Source organism: Equus przewalskii, chromosome 20 (assembly GCF_037783145.1).
Source record: "Equus przewalskii isolate Varuska chromosome 20, EquPr2, whole genome shotgun sequence".
In the NCBI taxonomy this organism is placed as follows: Eukaryota; Metazoa; Chordata; class Mammalia; order Perissodactyla; family Equidae; genus Equus; species Equus przewalskii.
In genome coordinates, this window is record NC_091850.1 from 16,034,729 (window position 1) to 16,051,647 (window position 16,919).

General features: G+C 39.1%; 1 long non-coding RNA gene across 2 annotated transcripts in view; it reads right to left on the reverse strand.

The window, feature by feature from the left end:
• Positions 1–642: 642 nt before the first annotated feature.
• LOC139077814 (uncharacterized) overlaps positions 643–16,919 on the reverse strand; it is a 54,113-nt gene continuing 37,836 nt past the window's right edge. Inside the window, exons 2-5 of one of the 2 annotated variants that reach the window (XR_011530333.1) lie at positions 10,884–11,022; positions 9,124–9,297; positions 1,895–1,936; positions 643–1,310 (exon numbers count right to left, since the gene is read on the reverse strand). This is a non-coding gene — a long non-coding RNA (uncharacterized lncRNA). Of the gene's footprint in view, positions 1,311–1,894; positions 1,937–5,347; positions 5,465–5,552; positions 5,684–9,123; positions 9,298–10,883; positions 11,023–16,919 lie in introns of those variants that run through there. The other variant, XR_011530334.1, reaches the window with a different exon arrangement.

Consider the following 16,919-nt stretch of genomic DNA (forward strand, 5'->3'; position numbering starts at 1 on the left):
ATTTACAAATTGCAGAATGGGGATATATAAAACAATGATCTTATTGGGCTGAAGAGGCAGAAGTCAGAGTTTGAAGTAGTTTGGAGTTTGCTACTTGGGGAGCTAAGTCCTGGAGAAGGGAGGACAACAGAGAAGGAGACTAAACTTCTGCATCCACATTTCCCTAACCTGAATTCCTAAGCTGAGCAGGCACAGGGTGAAACCAGAAAAAAAAAAAAGAAAAAAGCCGCTGGGTAGCTAAAGAGCTGATCAGAGATTTCAGCAGTACAAGGGAGGCTGAAGTCATAATTAAAGCCTTACTAAGGTGGAGGTAGCTTGGTAAATATCCCAGGCTTTGAATTGAAACTTCAGAAGGGCCACACCCTAAGAGTAAGAGCCATGCCCTAGGAATAAGGACCAATCCATAGGAATAGGGAAAAACTGAAATAGACTAGCCAAAAAAAGCATAAAATAAAGTTTTCACACGATCTTGACTATCAGCCTGCCAGAGGAAAACTTAACTTTGGAAGAAGATAGTATCATCTAAAGTCTCTATAGTTTTTCATTTATGACACCTGGCACTTAATCAAAAAATTATGATGCATGTAAAAATGTAATGAAAAATGAAAAGGACCAAATTACCAAAATCCAAGTGAAAATATGTTTAACAGAAAAAGATTTATGGGTGATTCAGATATTGACATTAATTGACAGGGAGTTTTAAATACCAATAATTAACATGTTCAAGAAAATGTAGGCAATGGTAGTCAAAATAGAAGAAAAGTTGGAGAATTTCAACAAAGAAATAAATCTATTTTTAAAAACAAGCTAACAATTAGACAGTAAAATTTTAAAACCATTAAAAACATCGATTTCATAGAGTAAATCTAATGAAAGATGTACAAGACCTCTACACTTAAAACTACAGAAAAGGGGCCGGCCCCATGGCTGAGTGGTTAAGTTCGCACGCTCCGCTTCGGCGGCCCAGGGTTTCGCCGGTTCGGATCCTGGGTGCAGACATGGCACCGCTCATGAGGCCATGCTGAGGTGGCATCCCACATGCCACAACTAGAAGGACCCACAACTAACATATACAACTGTAGGGGCTTGCCGGTGGTGCAGCAGTTAAGTTCCCACGTTCCTCTTCTCAGCAGCTCTGGTTCGCCGGTTCGGATCCTGGGTGCAGATGTGGTACTGCTTGGCAAAAAGCCATGCTGTGGTAGGAGTCCCACGTATAAAGTAGAGGAAGATGGGCACGGATGTTAGCTCAGGGCCAGTCTTCCTCAGCAAAAAGAGGAGGATTGGCAGTAGTTAGCTCAGGGCTAATCTTCCTAAAAAAGATAAAATAAAATATACAACTGTATACTAGGGATTGGGGATAAAAAGCAGGAAAAAAAAAGATCGGCAACAGTTGTTAGGCTCAGGTGCCAATCTTAAAAAAAAAAAAAAACACTACAGAAAATTGCTGAGAGAGGTAAAAGAAGACATAAATAAATGAAGGAGTATACCATGAACATGGAATTCAAAGATGTAACATTTTATCAATCCTCTCCAAATTCATCTATAGATTCAATGCAATCCCAATCAAAATCCCAGCAGCTTTTTTTATTGGTGGAAATTGATAAGCTATCTGTAAAACTTATATGGAAATCCAAAGGACCTAAAATAACTAAGACAATCTTGAAGAAGAAAAGCAAAACCAGATATCAAAACTAGAGTAATTGAAACAGCATGGTATTGGTACAAGAATAGACAACAAACAATGGAATAGAATTGAGTTTAGAAACAGTTCCACCCCTGTATGATCAATCACTTGACTTATGACAAAGACACCACAGCAATTCAATGGAAGAAGGATGGCTTTTTCAGTAAATTATGGTGGTTCATATGGAAAAAAAAGAATCTTGACCCTTACCTCACACCATACACAAAAATTCATTCAAGATGGACCATATACCTAAAGGTGAAAAGTAAAACAATAAAACTTCTAGAATAAAACACAGGAAATATCTTCAGGACCTCAGGGTAAGCCGCAGTTTCTTAAACAGGACCCAAGGAAATATTAATAAATTGGATTTAATTAAATTAAGAAATTCTACTCAACAAATGACTTTATTGAGAAAATGAAAAAAACAAATCTTACCCTGGCACACACCCTCCCCCCCCTCCAACACATCTAACAAAGAATTTATATCTAGGGTATCTCTTTAAAAATTCTATAAATCAATAAGAAAAAGATAAGACAACACAATTTAAAAAATTGGGCAAGAATCCCAAGCAGACACTTCACAAAAGAGAATATTAAATTGGTTAATAAGCAAATGAAAAGATACTCAACATCATTACTCATGAGGGAAATGCAAATTAAAACCACATCTTGATACCATATGTTGCTTATAGTCCAGAAACGCCAATATTGCTCCTTAAAAAAGCAATTGCAAAACCACAGCTCTGAATACCAGAAAGTGAATTAGAATAGGTGTCAATAATTTAAAACAGCCTAGTTTAATTTAAAGAGTGAGGTTTCTGTTAAAGGTTTTCATCTTGCAGTGAAATGAATTTTAATTCCCCCTTGCAGTTACATAAGTTACTCTTGGCAGCCCAATACCAAAAGTGAAAGCTGTAATAAAAACCTCACTCTTGAAATTAAACATGACTGTTCACAGTTATTGAAATCTTTACAAATTCACTTCTTGATATTCAAAACTGTTTTACAATTGCTTTTTCATGAGGAAACATTAGAGCAAAAGGCTATACAATCTTTCAAGATAAATTCTCTGAGATGGGGGAATTTAGTCCCAAATAGATGTGATAACATTGCAAGAATGTGTCTATTTAGTGGGCAATGAGAAAATCTATTTATTACGGAGGAATGAGAAAAACTAGTACATGGAAATGCATAGCACAATGAAAATATGTATGGTTTGCACTCCCTGGGAATGAGACGTTGGGTGAGCTGTAGATATGAGAAGCACTGTCAGTCTACAGCCACTTGCTTCCTACAGCTCTGGCCCCTCAGTAGCAACTGCTCTTCTCCTCCATGTCCCTGGTTCTCAAAACAGTGATCTTTATGATGTCTTATGTCTTGATTATTTGAAAAAGAGAATTTTTCCATTACCATGTGGTTGAAAGCTACTTTCCAAGCCCATTAGTGTTGTAAAAGGGAACACACATGGAACTGAGAAACTGAGGAACCAGTGGAAGTATGGGTTAATTAATGGTACATCACGTAGCAAGCCATTACTCTCTCTGCCTAACTGCAAAATGGCTTGATAAAATATGCTCTATCGTGTTGCATGTTATGACATGGATAAACTTTGAGGACATTATGCTAAGTGAAATAGGCCAGTCACCAAAAGACAAATACTGCATGATTCCACTTATATGAGGTACTTAAAGTAGGCAAATTCATAGAAACAGAAAGTAGAATGGTGGTTGCCAAGGGCTGAGGGGAGGGAGAAATCAGAATTAGTGTTTAATGGCTATAGCGTTTCAGTTTTGCAAGATGAAAATTCCTGGAGATCTGTGACACAACAATGTGAATATACTTAACACTACTGAATTCTACACTTAAAATTGGTTAAGATGGTAAATTTTATGTTATGTGTTTTTTAACACAATTAAAAATAAAAGAAAGGGGTCAGCCAAGTGGCATAGTGGTTAAGTTCACATGTTCCACTTTGGCGGCCTGGGGTTTGCTGGTTTGGATCCTGGGTGCAGACCTACACACAGCTCATCAAGCCATGCCGTGGTGGTGTCCCACACACAAAGTAGAGGAAGACTGGCACAGATGTTAGCTCAGGGACCATCTTTCTCAAGCAAAAAGAGGAGGATTGGCAATAGATGTTAGCTCAGGGCCAATCTTCCTCACAAAAATAAATAACTCAATCAATAAATAATAAAATAAAAATGTGATAAAAAATAATAATATCAGCTCCCTGGGGTCTCCAGACCACAAGTGATTCTTCCTTCTTTTAAATTACTTGAGCTCTTAACTTGGGGTTCAAGACTACCTAAGATGATGGCATTCAGGGGATACATAAAACTTGAATGGGAAAAAATTATGTCTCTATCTTCACTAGCCTCTAACTGAATGTACCGTTTACTTCAATTACAAATTACAGTGGCATTAGATGTAATGTGACTTTGTCACCAACAGAAATCACAAATATTTTCATATTATATATTTCTTGTAGATATCCCAAAATACTGTTTATGCTCAGCCCTACCTCAAAATTACTGTAGTTATCAAAGCTACCACTAAATCTTGCTACATAGTGTGTTAATAGAGAAGCTTATATAATACTATATTACAATATTTAAAAACCTTTTTTTCTATATTACTATGTAATTAATTTCCTTTGCAATCCTATGCTTGTTGTTTTATGCATTTATCCTGATAAGGAGTCTGTAAGTTTTACTAGTCTGCCAATGCCCTGGAACACACACACAAAAGATTGACTCCCACCCTAACCTATTACTGACTTATTATTCTTTCATGCTCATCATATAATGTGTTGTTAAACATGCGTTATGTAAATGTCCGGATAACTCATCTTGGTTGGAAGTCCCATCCTTCATAGAGCTTGGCTGAATGTCTTGCATGTAGTTGTTGCTCAGAGTGTTTCTGTTGATTTATTCGTTGTATGTTCAGTACTTAGGCCTGGAGTTAGACTACTGCTGTTCAAAATCTAGCTCTTGTAAAATCTAGGCAAGTGACTTCACCTCTCCAAGCCTTAATGTCCTGGTCTGCAAATGGAACTATTAATCTTACCTATCTCATGGGGCTCTTAGGAGAATTCAATGAAAAAATACACATAAAGAGCCTAGCATAGCATCCGCCCCATAGTAAACTCTTAATACAAATTATCTGTTAATTGTGAACATATTATTATCCATGGCAGTTTTTTGTTTTTGTTTTTGTTTTAAATCTTAGAAATTTTTTTTTTCAAGATTGGCACCAGAGCTAACAACTGTTGCCAATCTTTTTTTTTTTTCCTGCTTTATCTCCCCAAACCACCCCCCCACCACTCCCGGCACATAGTTGTATATCTTAGTTATGGGTCCTTCTAGTTGTGGCATATGGGATGCCTCTTCAACATGGCCTGACAAGCAGGGCCATGTCCATGCCCAGGATCCGAACCAGGGAAGGCCTGGGCCACCGCAGCAGAGTGCGTGAACTTAATCACTTGGCCACGGGGCCGGCCCCTCCATGGGAGTATTGAGTGAAATACTGAGGGTAGGATAGCAAGCAGGGGTCATGGAAATTAAAGAGCAGAGAAGAGGCAAGGGGTTTGGTTGGCTCCTTCAGAAGTATTCAGAGTTAGGGGGCCAAAAGGAGCAATCAAGCCTTATAGGACTGACTCACACATAGTGGTAGACAGATCTGTGTGTTGAAAAGTGAAGTAAATGATTCCTGCTCCTTCAGATTGCCCAGCTCTCAAAGTCTCAGGTCCTTGGCTAAGTTATCATCCCCATAAGGCACCTGTGATAATAAACCAATGTTGATTTCCACTCACAGAGCAAGAGGCAGCATGGAGAAGTGGAGAAAGCACTGGGCTAGGACAACATACCTCTGTGGCCTTGATATTCTCCTTTGTAAAATCAGGATGTTGAACCAGATGTCCTTGAAAGTCCCTTCTACTCTAAACCTCTGTGGTGCTCTGGAGGAATCTGTGTTTATTTGAGAGGATGATCATGTTGTGTTCACAGAGCTGGGTCTTAGAATAGCTGACCCTTGCCAGCTGACTCACAGACACTGGCCTTGAAGGGTAAGTATAACTGATCAAGTGGCAGGAACAGTTCTGAGCACATGGGCCTTGTTCTGGAAAGTAGTCTAAGGAGATCATAGTGTAAGACTCATGAGCCAGCAGAAGAGGTAGATGGAAAGGAAAATGGAACATCAGAAGCGGAACGATGGACAGGGGCCACCCTAGACAAAATGTATATTTAGTTTGTACCTATCCATGCATAGGAAATTGGATTTTTAAAAAGAGAAAATAATTCTCTTCTCTGATTACTGGGGTGTGCAGTAGGTCTGAGAATTGGCAGCTTATTTACGAAGCATGTTGGGATCGTAAATAATGACACCAAGCATCAAGCCAGGCACTCTACCAGTGTCCAATACGTACTTCTTGATTAGTAGTCAATGGATGATCTCATCTAATACACCATTCTAACTCAGCACTTTGGTTTTTCACAAAGAGAAAAACTAAGTATTCTGATTTGGATCCCTATTTATGCTTGGTAAGCACAGAATTTAATACACAGGAGTCTGTCACATGCAAACAATTATGTGAGCATTTGTTCAAGCACTTAAACAGGCTTATTTCTTCTTGTGGAGTCTATCATCACCAAGAGGGGATTTAGAGATCACCACAGCCATGTTTGGCTCCCATCAAATATTATTGGTAGCCTGATATTGAAAATCACTTCTCTCATATCTCGGTCTATCAAGCAAATAGCTGAAACCTTTCCCAGTATGCTTTTTATTTCTTCAATTATAATAAAGAGAATATTATAAAAACATGACAGCTATGTTTCTATGCCCATAGAGTTTTAGTTTGTTTATTTGTTTATCTAGATGAAAGAAAGCTTAGGCCTGTTGTCTGATTGGAGATTCAAAGATTAATCCAGATTTAGCTCTTGAAAATTATTGTTTTGTCTCTCTAAACCTAGTCAGGCCAAAAATCTCCCGGGGCAAATTGAGATTTATTTTTCTCCCCATTTCTCAATTTGGATTTCAATAGAATTTCTTTTCCTTAGGGAAGGAGGGGAAAATGTCAGAATATAAGTTCTGGAAGCTTAAATCCTGCAGATAGGTGAAATATTCCATCAAGCTAAACTTGCCTAGAGGCTGATATACTGCTGAACGTACATCTCCTACAGCAAATCTCGCACAGACAAATAGGACTTATCTGGCCAAAGACGGATCCAGGCATTGCTTCACCCAGAAACATACAGGCTGGGTCTGTATGACACCAAAAAGATGGTCACTTTAGGGACCCAAAGCCTATTAGACAGTTGATTAGCATAATGTGTACCAAATAAAATAAATGAGGGTTTACTAAAATTTTGATTTTCTGCTTTATAAACTTAATATAAATCTGTCTGTTCCAACACCATTTTCAGTGGGGAAGAAAATAGATTTTTTTTTTCAATTGTGTCTTACAAAAAGATTGTGAAATCAAAAAAGGGATTGCTGGGTATCACTCAGTATTTCAAAACTGTTATCTGGCACAACCACATGTGAAAACATCCTTTTGGACAGTGTGTAAAGGAAACCCCCAAAGCCTTGATGTGATTAAATCGTTGCTGCTGTATTCACCCAACGGGAATGTCGCCTAAACCAGCCAAGCAGTAATCCAAACTTCCTTATTTTTCTTCCTGCAAATAAAAGAAAAGTATCTTCTCTGATGACTATTGGTTTAGTTATCAATTTCCGGGTCTGTTTGTAAAATGAGGATGGTTAAGATAGCTTTTTGCTCTAATGTGATTTATGATTCTCTGAACGTTGGCGTTGGGAGTCTTTTTCAAGACATATGACAGGAGGAATTTAGAGGTTAAAATTCTCCTGAGAGGAAAAAGAGATTAGAGGGCAGGGCTTGAGAGACACAAGACAGATAGAGGATACCAGAGAAATACTAGACTAGCTTCAAGCAGGTGAGAATTTCGCAGAGCCCCATTTCTCTGTTTAAGGGCTCAGATCTGGGTCCTGTGGCCAACTTCATCAATGCTTCATCTCCCCGCCTTCATCTTCCTTCAGAGAGAAAATTCTTTTATAGTCCCTGAGTTTATTCATCCCTACACATAGAAGCCTGAGTTACAGAGCCAGACACCCAACCTCTGGCCAGGCCCCATCAGAGTCAGACCCAAGCTGGATAGCTGGTGCATTAGCATAAAAATAAGAAGGCAACAGTTCTGAGTGATTTGCTGGGCAAACAGCTTATTTCAGTTAAGCAAGTATTGATTGAGCATCTACCACGCGTCGAGCAGATGAGAACTTGAGCCCAGGTCCTGTGACATCAAGTTCACCTTTCCTTCTACCACAGCACACTCCCTAAGCTCATCTGCCAAGGATCCGCCTCTACCCCCAAAATAACGCTGGATGCTTAAGTGGTAGAACCCCAGAGATTCATGGAAAATATTTTTTGAGGCTGTGTGTTTTTCAAAGCAGGTGTTACCAATCAACTCCCTTAGCCATGAAAAGCCTAAGAGCGACCATAGGTGAAGTGGAACCCAACATTTCCATCAGAACAGGTGTCCATCGAGCATCTGCACAGTGGTGCCTGCACTCAGCAGCTGTGAAGCTGAGATTGTACTGGCTCAAGGAGAGGTTGGGTGGGGACATTTTTTCCCCAAAAGCATGTTGGGAAAGGAAGGATAGACCCATTTGAAGAAATATCACCATTTCGTTTTATTTTGTTTTGTTTTGTTTTTAAGGATTGAAAGATGTGAGTATACATGAGGCTAAGGAAGGAGATCTTGAGGAGGGAAAAGGATGAAGTTGCAAAAGAGGTGGAATAATTGATGGAAATAATAATAGTAAATGTATATAAGAATTATTATGTGTAAGCATTGCTCTAAGAGCTTGACATATTTAAATCAATTTAATTCACTCAAACACCTATGAGGAAGGCACTTACATTATTCTGATTTTGAAGATGAGGAAAATAAGGCATGTCTTAAACAGTGTCAAGTTATAAGAATGGGATTTGAACCTAGACAGTCAGGCTCCAGAGACAGTGCTCTTAATGTTTGTGCAAATCGCTTCTCTAGGGAAAGTGTTTGTGTAGGATGAGGTCACTAAGGGTAGCTTAGAATTCTTAAGGAGAAACACACTTCTTTCTTTCCAGCAGAATAGAATAAGGAGAGGCTAGGTGAAGGAACAGAGAAGTTTAGAGGAATAGGAGAAAAAAGTTGAAGGCATTCATTCACATTGGATGGCTAGGCTGATTCTTAAGGTCCCTTATGTTCAAAACCATGTTGTCAGCACAAAAAGACAGGGAGATTATCTCCATACTTGCTATGGCAGGTGTCATTTTCCAATTAATCTACCAGCTACAATTATTTAGATAAATGTGGGAACACCTGTGACTGGGCCACAGGCCTATTCCATAGCACTCATATATATTCTGTTCTTACCTGTTCTGATACTTATCAGTGGATACTTGTCATTAGGCAAACTCTGGAGAGGCATTAATATTGCAGGATCTATCCTGAGATTGTTCAGCTTGGACTCTGATGTGGCCGGTGGAGAGGATCAAAGCTGTTGGAGCAAGGAACTCCCAAACTTCTGAAATTATGTTCAGTGGTTTCCTTCGAGAGGTGAAAGAGCAAGGTATTGATCAATCATGGAATATGGCAGAATATAGTCACATCTTTGCGGCACTAAGAGACCCAAACTCTTGAGACAAGCCCAATTATAGAATTTATTAAGAAGGAAGCTAGTAGAGAATATCCAGTGCTAAATGATGTGTTTCAAACTAAAGGGCTGTAAGAATTCACAAAAGGTAGCTAAGATAGTAGTAATTCACATTTATTGAGTTCTTTAAGGCACCAGGTACTTTACATAAAGTGGTATGCTGGTAAATCAGAGCTCAAAAAAAAAAAACAAAAACCCCTGACTAGTAGCATTTGCCAAATTCCGTGGTGTAAATACTCCTACTCTGGCCAGTTTAAAGCTACCAAACCACCTCACAAAATTCTTGAATATTTATCAGTCAGCTATAGAGAGCCAGTAGGAGCTGGCTCTAGCACACCACCATTTTGTTATCCCATTTCATCCTCACAAAAACCTTTTAAGGTGGGTACCATTATTATCTCCAGTGTACATATTGGGAGAAATATTTAGAGGAGTTTAACAATTTGCCCAAATGCAAAGAACTAGAATGGGGGCAGAGCTCTGAAGGAAGCTCAGACTATATGATCCTATTAACATCTAGCCACAGGCCTACTTCTTCTTTACCCTAAAAACAGCCCCAGAGATCCAAGGTGGATGGTTGCCAGGCACTAACCAATCTCCACCCCTGGCTCATTTCTGTTACAGATGCATTTTCTGAGGCACCTTGGGGGCTTAGTTCATATTTCTAGGTTTTTATTGTTCAGTAGAGAACCTCTGTGTAAAAGCCCATAAGTATATATTTTACTTAGTATTTGAAAAATATTCTAGCCCCTTGCTACACAAAGGATAGACCAACTACCAGCATCATCTGGGAACTTGCTAGAAATCCAGAATCTCTGTCCCCTACCCAAATCTACTAAATCAGAATCCGCACTTTAAGATGATCCCAAGTGACATGTGTGCCTGTTAAAATTTAAGAAGCATTGCTTTAGCCTACAACCATCATATTGGGCCTCTCACACACCAAGAGTATCTAACATTGTATGTTGTTCTTCTTGCAATTGGCAGGGACTGACAGTGATACAACAACACACTCCATCTTGTTCTGTCCCCTTTGTGGCTGTTAGGGGTACAGTCTGGGGTCACAAAACAGAGCAACTCTACAGAGTGAGACTTGGCCTCATTAGCAACTATTCTAAGCAAACAGCCACAGGCTTCTACTCCATTAACCTGCTTAGTAACCTCAAATTTTGTTTTTCTAACTCTACAAGAAATTTTGGAGAGCCAAGTTCAACTGGATTCCTCACAAGGATTTCCTCTCAGAAAAATTAATGCAAAGAAAAATATCTTCTAAATACTCCAGAGTCTGCCAGGAAGGGGAGGAGTGAGATTGCTGGAGCCAGACCTGTGTGACATGCCAACTTAATTCAAACCACAGGACTTCATTTGAACTTGGCCAATTATTCACAAGTTGAAAATAGAAGGAAAGGATATACGGCCAAAGTTAGAACTTTTTAAAAACACTTTTGAGATGTTCAGCAAATTCACCATCCACACAGACATTTAAAAGCATTGCAAGTTGGGTTTGTGTTATATTTTCTTTTCTGTATTTTCCAAAATCCATTGCATTGCTGAGGAAGTGGCCACAATCCAGATACAATTGAAGGTAAATCCCCAAGGTTTCCAGTTGCGGTGGAAATCTAGAAATGAAACAAATGCAGTTCAGAGAAAGAAAAAATTTCAAAATTATCTATTTGGGATTTTAAAATAAAGGCCAAAATTATTCTGTTCTGTGGACATCCATAGTAAAAGCAATGCCTACCAGCCAGGGTGAGCCTAAATACATCCAACTGGGATAACAGGGTGAGAAACTCATCCACATTTTTCATCTGGGCAAGGTAGGCCAGCAAACCTGCCTATTAGAGAGCAGAAGAGCAGCATTTCTCAACAAGGCAGAGAGATAGAAGGAAGAGCATTCTGTCTGCCCAGTTATGGGCAGGGTTACTGTGTTCCTGCAGAAGGTGGTCATTCAGAGATATTTCCTCAGGCTCCTGGTGACCAAGAATAGTATCCAACAACTCCAAGATGACAGGCGGCCACAGAAGGTAGCCTCCTAAATCATCCCTAAACTGAAAGTTTCTTGTGCATAGTGACCACATGCCTATTTTGGTCACCACCATGTCCCCAACACCAAGACCATTGCCTGACACATAACTGGTGCTCATTAAATATTTATCATACAGATTGATGAATGAATAGAGTCATTGCTCTAAATTAACCTCAGCATGCTAGAAATGCCTGATAAATACTCACCAACTTCCCCCATCATGATATGCATGAAGATAAAAATTTATAGTGGCCTGGAAACTAAAAATAAAAGGAGAACGTAGGGCAAAGTCAGCAATGGGGATGTCTACACAAACTAGGAATGAGACTGTACAGACTGGGAAGGGAGGAGTAGAGGAACAGTCACTGTGGAGTCAGAGGCTTCCATCATCTACTTTACCATTTTGCCAAGAGTTGGACTTGTCCATTTGGGCATTTAACATTTACCACTTAACAAGCCAATTTTATCTATTACCGGCTACTGACTATGTGTGCAGCATTGTTTGGGCACTATGAGAGTCAGAAGACCTATCATTCAGCTCCTGCCTTCTGAGAACTTAGAATTTAGTTGGGGATATAAGGCTAACAAGATTACACAACAACAAAAAAAACACAGTGCAAAATATCAGTAGGATACCAGTAGCATCCAAAGCTAATTTATGATTAAGTGCCAAATAGGGTAATGAATGTTGAGATGGTCAAAGAAGCCTTTATAAAGGAATGATATTTTGAGCTATAAGAGTCTCTGGCACATAGTAGGTGCTAAATGTTTGTTTGTTTATTTGTATGAGTAAATAAGTGAATGAATGATAAAAAGTAGGCCTGTAAGACCAAAGCAGTATGAAAATTGTCTTAAGGATAATTATAAACAATATTCATTAATTTTAAAGGAACATCCTTAGCAGCTTGGAAACTCTTTGACTCCAAGGGTAGCAGCAAGGACTAGTTTGTCATGTCTCCTGTATTGGTCTCATAGAAGCATCCAATCAAGGATCAGGTGGGGAGCAGTATCAAGGTGAGAGGTAGTGCTGGATGGGAGGGGATGAGGCAAGAGAGGAACAACTTGGAGTGGTAAGAAGAAACATACATCACCAAGAAGCAACTTCAGTTCACAGGAACATAAGCTAAAGCAGCCTGTAGATTGACACAAAGGGACAGTGGTGCTTGAAGAGTGGGTGATTGACTCTTAGGTTATAATAAGGATGGTAATAATGAAAATGATGATAATGATAATGATGACCTTTCAGCTTCTCTGGGCTCTTCAGTGTTCCAAGTTCCACAGTGTAGCCATGATTCCTTCCATCCTCCTCTGCCCTCTTTCAAATTGTGCCCCATTGGTTCTCCTGGAAATATGGCTGAGCCAGTCAATTGCACAGCCTTTCCTTAAGATCACTCCAAGATCCTACAAAATAGCACTGTCCAGTAGAAATAAAATGCAAGCCACGTATGTAATGTTAGGTTTTCTAGTAGGCTCATTCAAAAATAAGTAAAAAGAAAGTGACATCAACATCATGGCAAAGTGAGCTGTTCACTTAGTCTTTCCCTCCTAAGATACAATGAAAAGGAAATGCATTAACTAATAGAAGATATCCACACAACACAACAGACATCTGAGAGATCCACGCAGCCATACATCTGAAGGTGGAGTACTGGATCCCCCAGGAAGCAGTGGAGGGAAGTAAGCACATCTCCTCCCCCTTCCCAACAGCAGTGATCTAGGGGGCAGGACCTCACACAGTGGCCAGCATGAAACTTTGAGAGGAGATGGGGGGAAAGGCAGCCCTCTGTGGGAATGCTTTCACTCTCAGAGTTGTGTTCCAGCCCATGGGAATGCTCCACATTGAGGCAACTCAGTCACTGGGTGGGCACTCCCACCAAGCTGAGCAGCCCAGGCAGGCCACCAGTGAGTGCAGAGTGGGTGTGTGGGTGGGCAAGAAAATTCCCTCTTCCCCCCATTCTGCCTGGTGCACTAGCTCAGCTGGTCAACCAGGGCAGGGGATCCACACCAGAGCACCTGCACCTGCATGTGTGAAGCTCCCATGTCCAGTGGACAAACACAGACAGGCCCTGTTGGCACAGCTTCCAAGAGATGGGCACAACTGCCAGTGGATGTGCAGGCTCAGAAAACACAACTCCTGCCCCCCACAGTGGTGGCAGTGGAATCTGCGACCAGATACTACCACTATATGCCAGTAAAGGTCCACCCCATCAAACAGCATGAAGAAATACATTAACACTCCAGACCAGAAGGATAATGACAAATGTCCAGAAACTAATTCTGAAGTCACAGAAATTTACACTCTAAATGATAGAGAATTCAAAATAGTTATCATAAAGAAACTCAATGAGTTACAAGAAAACTCAGAAAGTTCAATGAACTCAGGAATAAAATTACTGAGCAGAGGGAATTCTTCATAAAAGAGATTGAAACTCTAAAAAGAAACCAAAAAACAAACAGAAATGGTGGAGGTGGAGGACACAATGTACGAGATTAAAAAACCAATCTAGACTCCTTAAAAAACAGAGCTGAAATTATGGAGGACAGAATTAGTAATTTAGAGGACAAAAATATAGAAATGCTTCAGGTGAAGCAGGAGAGAGAACTAAGACTAAAAAGAAATGAAGAAATTCTCGGAGAAATATCCAACTCAATTAGGAAATGCAAAATAAAGATTATACGGATTCCAGAGGGAGAAGAGAGAGAGAAAGGAGCACAGAGCTTGTTCAAAGAAATAATAGCTGAAACTTCTCAAACCTGGGGAAGGAGCTGGAATTACAAATAAATGAAGCTAACAGAACTCCTAATTTTATCAATGTAAAAAGACCTTCTCCAAGACACATATTAGCAAAACTGGCAAAAGTCAATGACAAAGAAAAAATATTAATGGCAGCAAGGTAGAGAAAATAACCTACAAAGAAACTCATATCAAGTTTTCAGTGGATTTCTCAGCAGAAACTTTGCAGGCCGGGAGAGAGTGGAATGATATATTCAAAATACTGAAAGACAAAAACTTTCAGCCAAGAATACTCTATCCAGGGAAACTATCCTTCAGATACAATGAAGAAATAAAAACTTTCCCAGATAAACAAAAGCTGAGGGAGTTCGTCACCACAAGACCCCATTCTACAAGAAATTATCAAGAAGGCCCTCATACCTGAAAAAAAAGGGTTTACAAAGTCTTGAGCAAGGTGATAAATGGACAGACAAAATCAGAGAATTTCAGCTGTCTATCAGAACAGGTTAGCAAACACTTAATTATAACATTAAAGATAAGGGGACTAAAAGCACCAAAAATGACAATAATCACTTCATTTTAGTCACAAACTCACGATACAAAATGGAATAAGTTGTGATAACAATAACTTAGAAGGGGAAGAGGAGGGAGTGGAAACTGCTTAGGCAAAGCATATAAGAGGCTATCAGAAAATGGACTACCTCTTCTATGAGATCTTTTATACAAACCTCATGGTAACCACTAAACAACAAATCAGAACAGAGACAAATAATAACTAAAGAGAAAATGGAGAATACCATCATAGAAAATCACCAAAATTCAATGGCAGTCAGAAATACATGGGACAAGAAACAAAGGAAATACAGAACAACTGGAAAACAAGGGATAAAGTGGAAGTATTAAGCCCTCATATATGCATAATCACTCTAAATGTAAATGGATTGAATTCCCCAAACAAAAGACACAGAGTGGCTGGATAGATTAAAAAACAAGACCCAACAATATGCTGCCCCCAGGAAATACATCTCAGCTCTAAAGACAAAAACAGGCTCAGAGTGAAGGGATGAAACACCAAGCAAATAGTAAATAAAAGAAAGCAGGTGTTGCCATACTTGTATCAGTCAAAGTAGACTTCAAGATTAAAAAAGGCAATGAGAGAAAAAGAGGGGCAGCATATAATGATAATATAATGATAAAAGGGACATTCCAGGGGCTGGCCCTGTGGCTGAGTAATTAAGTTCATGTGCTCCACTTCAGCGGCCCAGGGTTTCGCTGGTTTGGATCCTGGGCGCAGACATGGCACTTCTCATTAGGCCATGTTGAGGTGGCATCCCACATGCCACAACTAGAAGGACCCACAACTAAAATATACAACTATGTACTGGAGGGAGGGATTTGGGGTGAAAAACCAGGAAAAAAAAGAAGATTGGCAACAGTTGTTAGCTCAGGTGCCAGTCTTTTTTTTTAAAAAAAGGGACATTCCACCAAGAGGACATAACACTTAGGAACATATATGCACCTAACACAGGAGTGCCAAAGTACAGAAAGCAACTATTAACAGACCTAAAGAGACAAATTAACAGCAACACAATAATAATAGAGGACCTCAACACTCTACTTACATTAGTGGATAGATCATTCAGACAGAAAGTCAACAAGGAAATAGAGGATTTAAACAAAAAACTAGACTAAATGGACTTAAGATATATATATAGAACACTCCATCCAAAAACAGAAGAATACACGTTCTTCTAAAGTGCACATGGAACATTCTCAAAGATAGATCATATGCTGGGAAACAAGGCAAGCCTCAATAAATTTAAGAAGATTCAAACTATATCAAGCATCTTTTCTAACCATAATGCTATGAAATGAGAAATCAACTACAAGAAAAAAGCTGGAAAAGTCACAAATATGTGGTGACTAAACAACATGCTACTGAACAACCAATGAATCAATGAAGAAATTAAAGGAGAAATAAAAAATATCTGGAGACAAATGAAATGAAAATACATCATACCAACTCATATGAGATGCAGCAAAAGCGGTCCTAAGAGAGAAATTCATAGCAATACAGACCCACCTTAACAAACAAGAAAAATCTCAAATAAGTAATCTTAAACTACACCTAATAGAACTAGAAAAAGAAGAACAAACAAAAAGAAGCCCAAAGTCAGCAGGAGGGAAATAATAAAAATTAGAGCAGAAATAGAAACTAAAAAAACAATAGAAAGGATCAATGAAACTAAAAGCTGGTTCTTTGAGAAGATAAACAAAATTGACAAACCCTAAGCCAGACTCACTAAGAAAAAAAGAGAAAAGACTCAAATAAATAAAATTAGAAATTAAAGAGGAGAAATTACAACAGGTACCACAAAAATACAAAGGATTATAATAGAATACTGTGAAAAACTATATGCCAACAAATTGGAAAATCCAGATGAAATGGATAAATTCTTAGGCTCATACAACCTCCCAAAACTGAATCAAAAAGAAATAGAGAATCTGAATAGACCAATCACAAGCAAAGATATTGAGAAAGAGTAAACAAAAGCCTCTCAAAAAATAAAAGTCCAGGACCAGACGGCTTCTCTGGAGAATTCTATCAAACATTCAAAGAAGATTTAATACCTATCTTTCTCAAACAAGTCCAAAAACTTTAAGACAGAACGCTTCCTAACTCATTCTATGAGGCCAACATCACACTGATCCCAAAGCCAGACAAGGACAACACAAAGCAGGAAAATTACATCCTA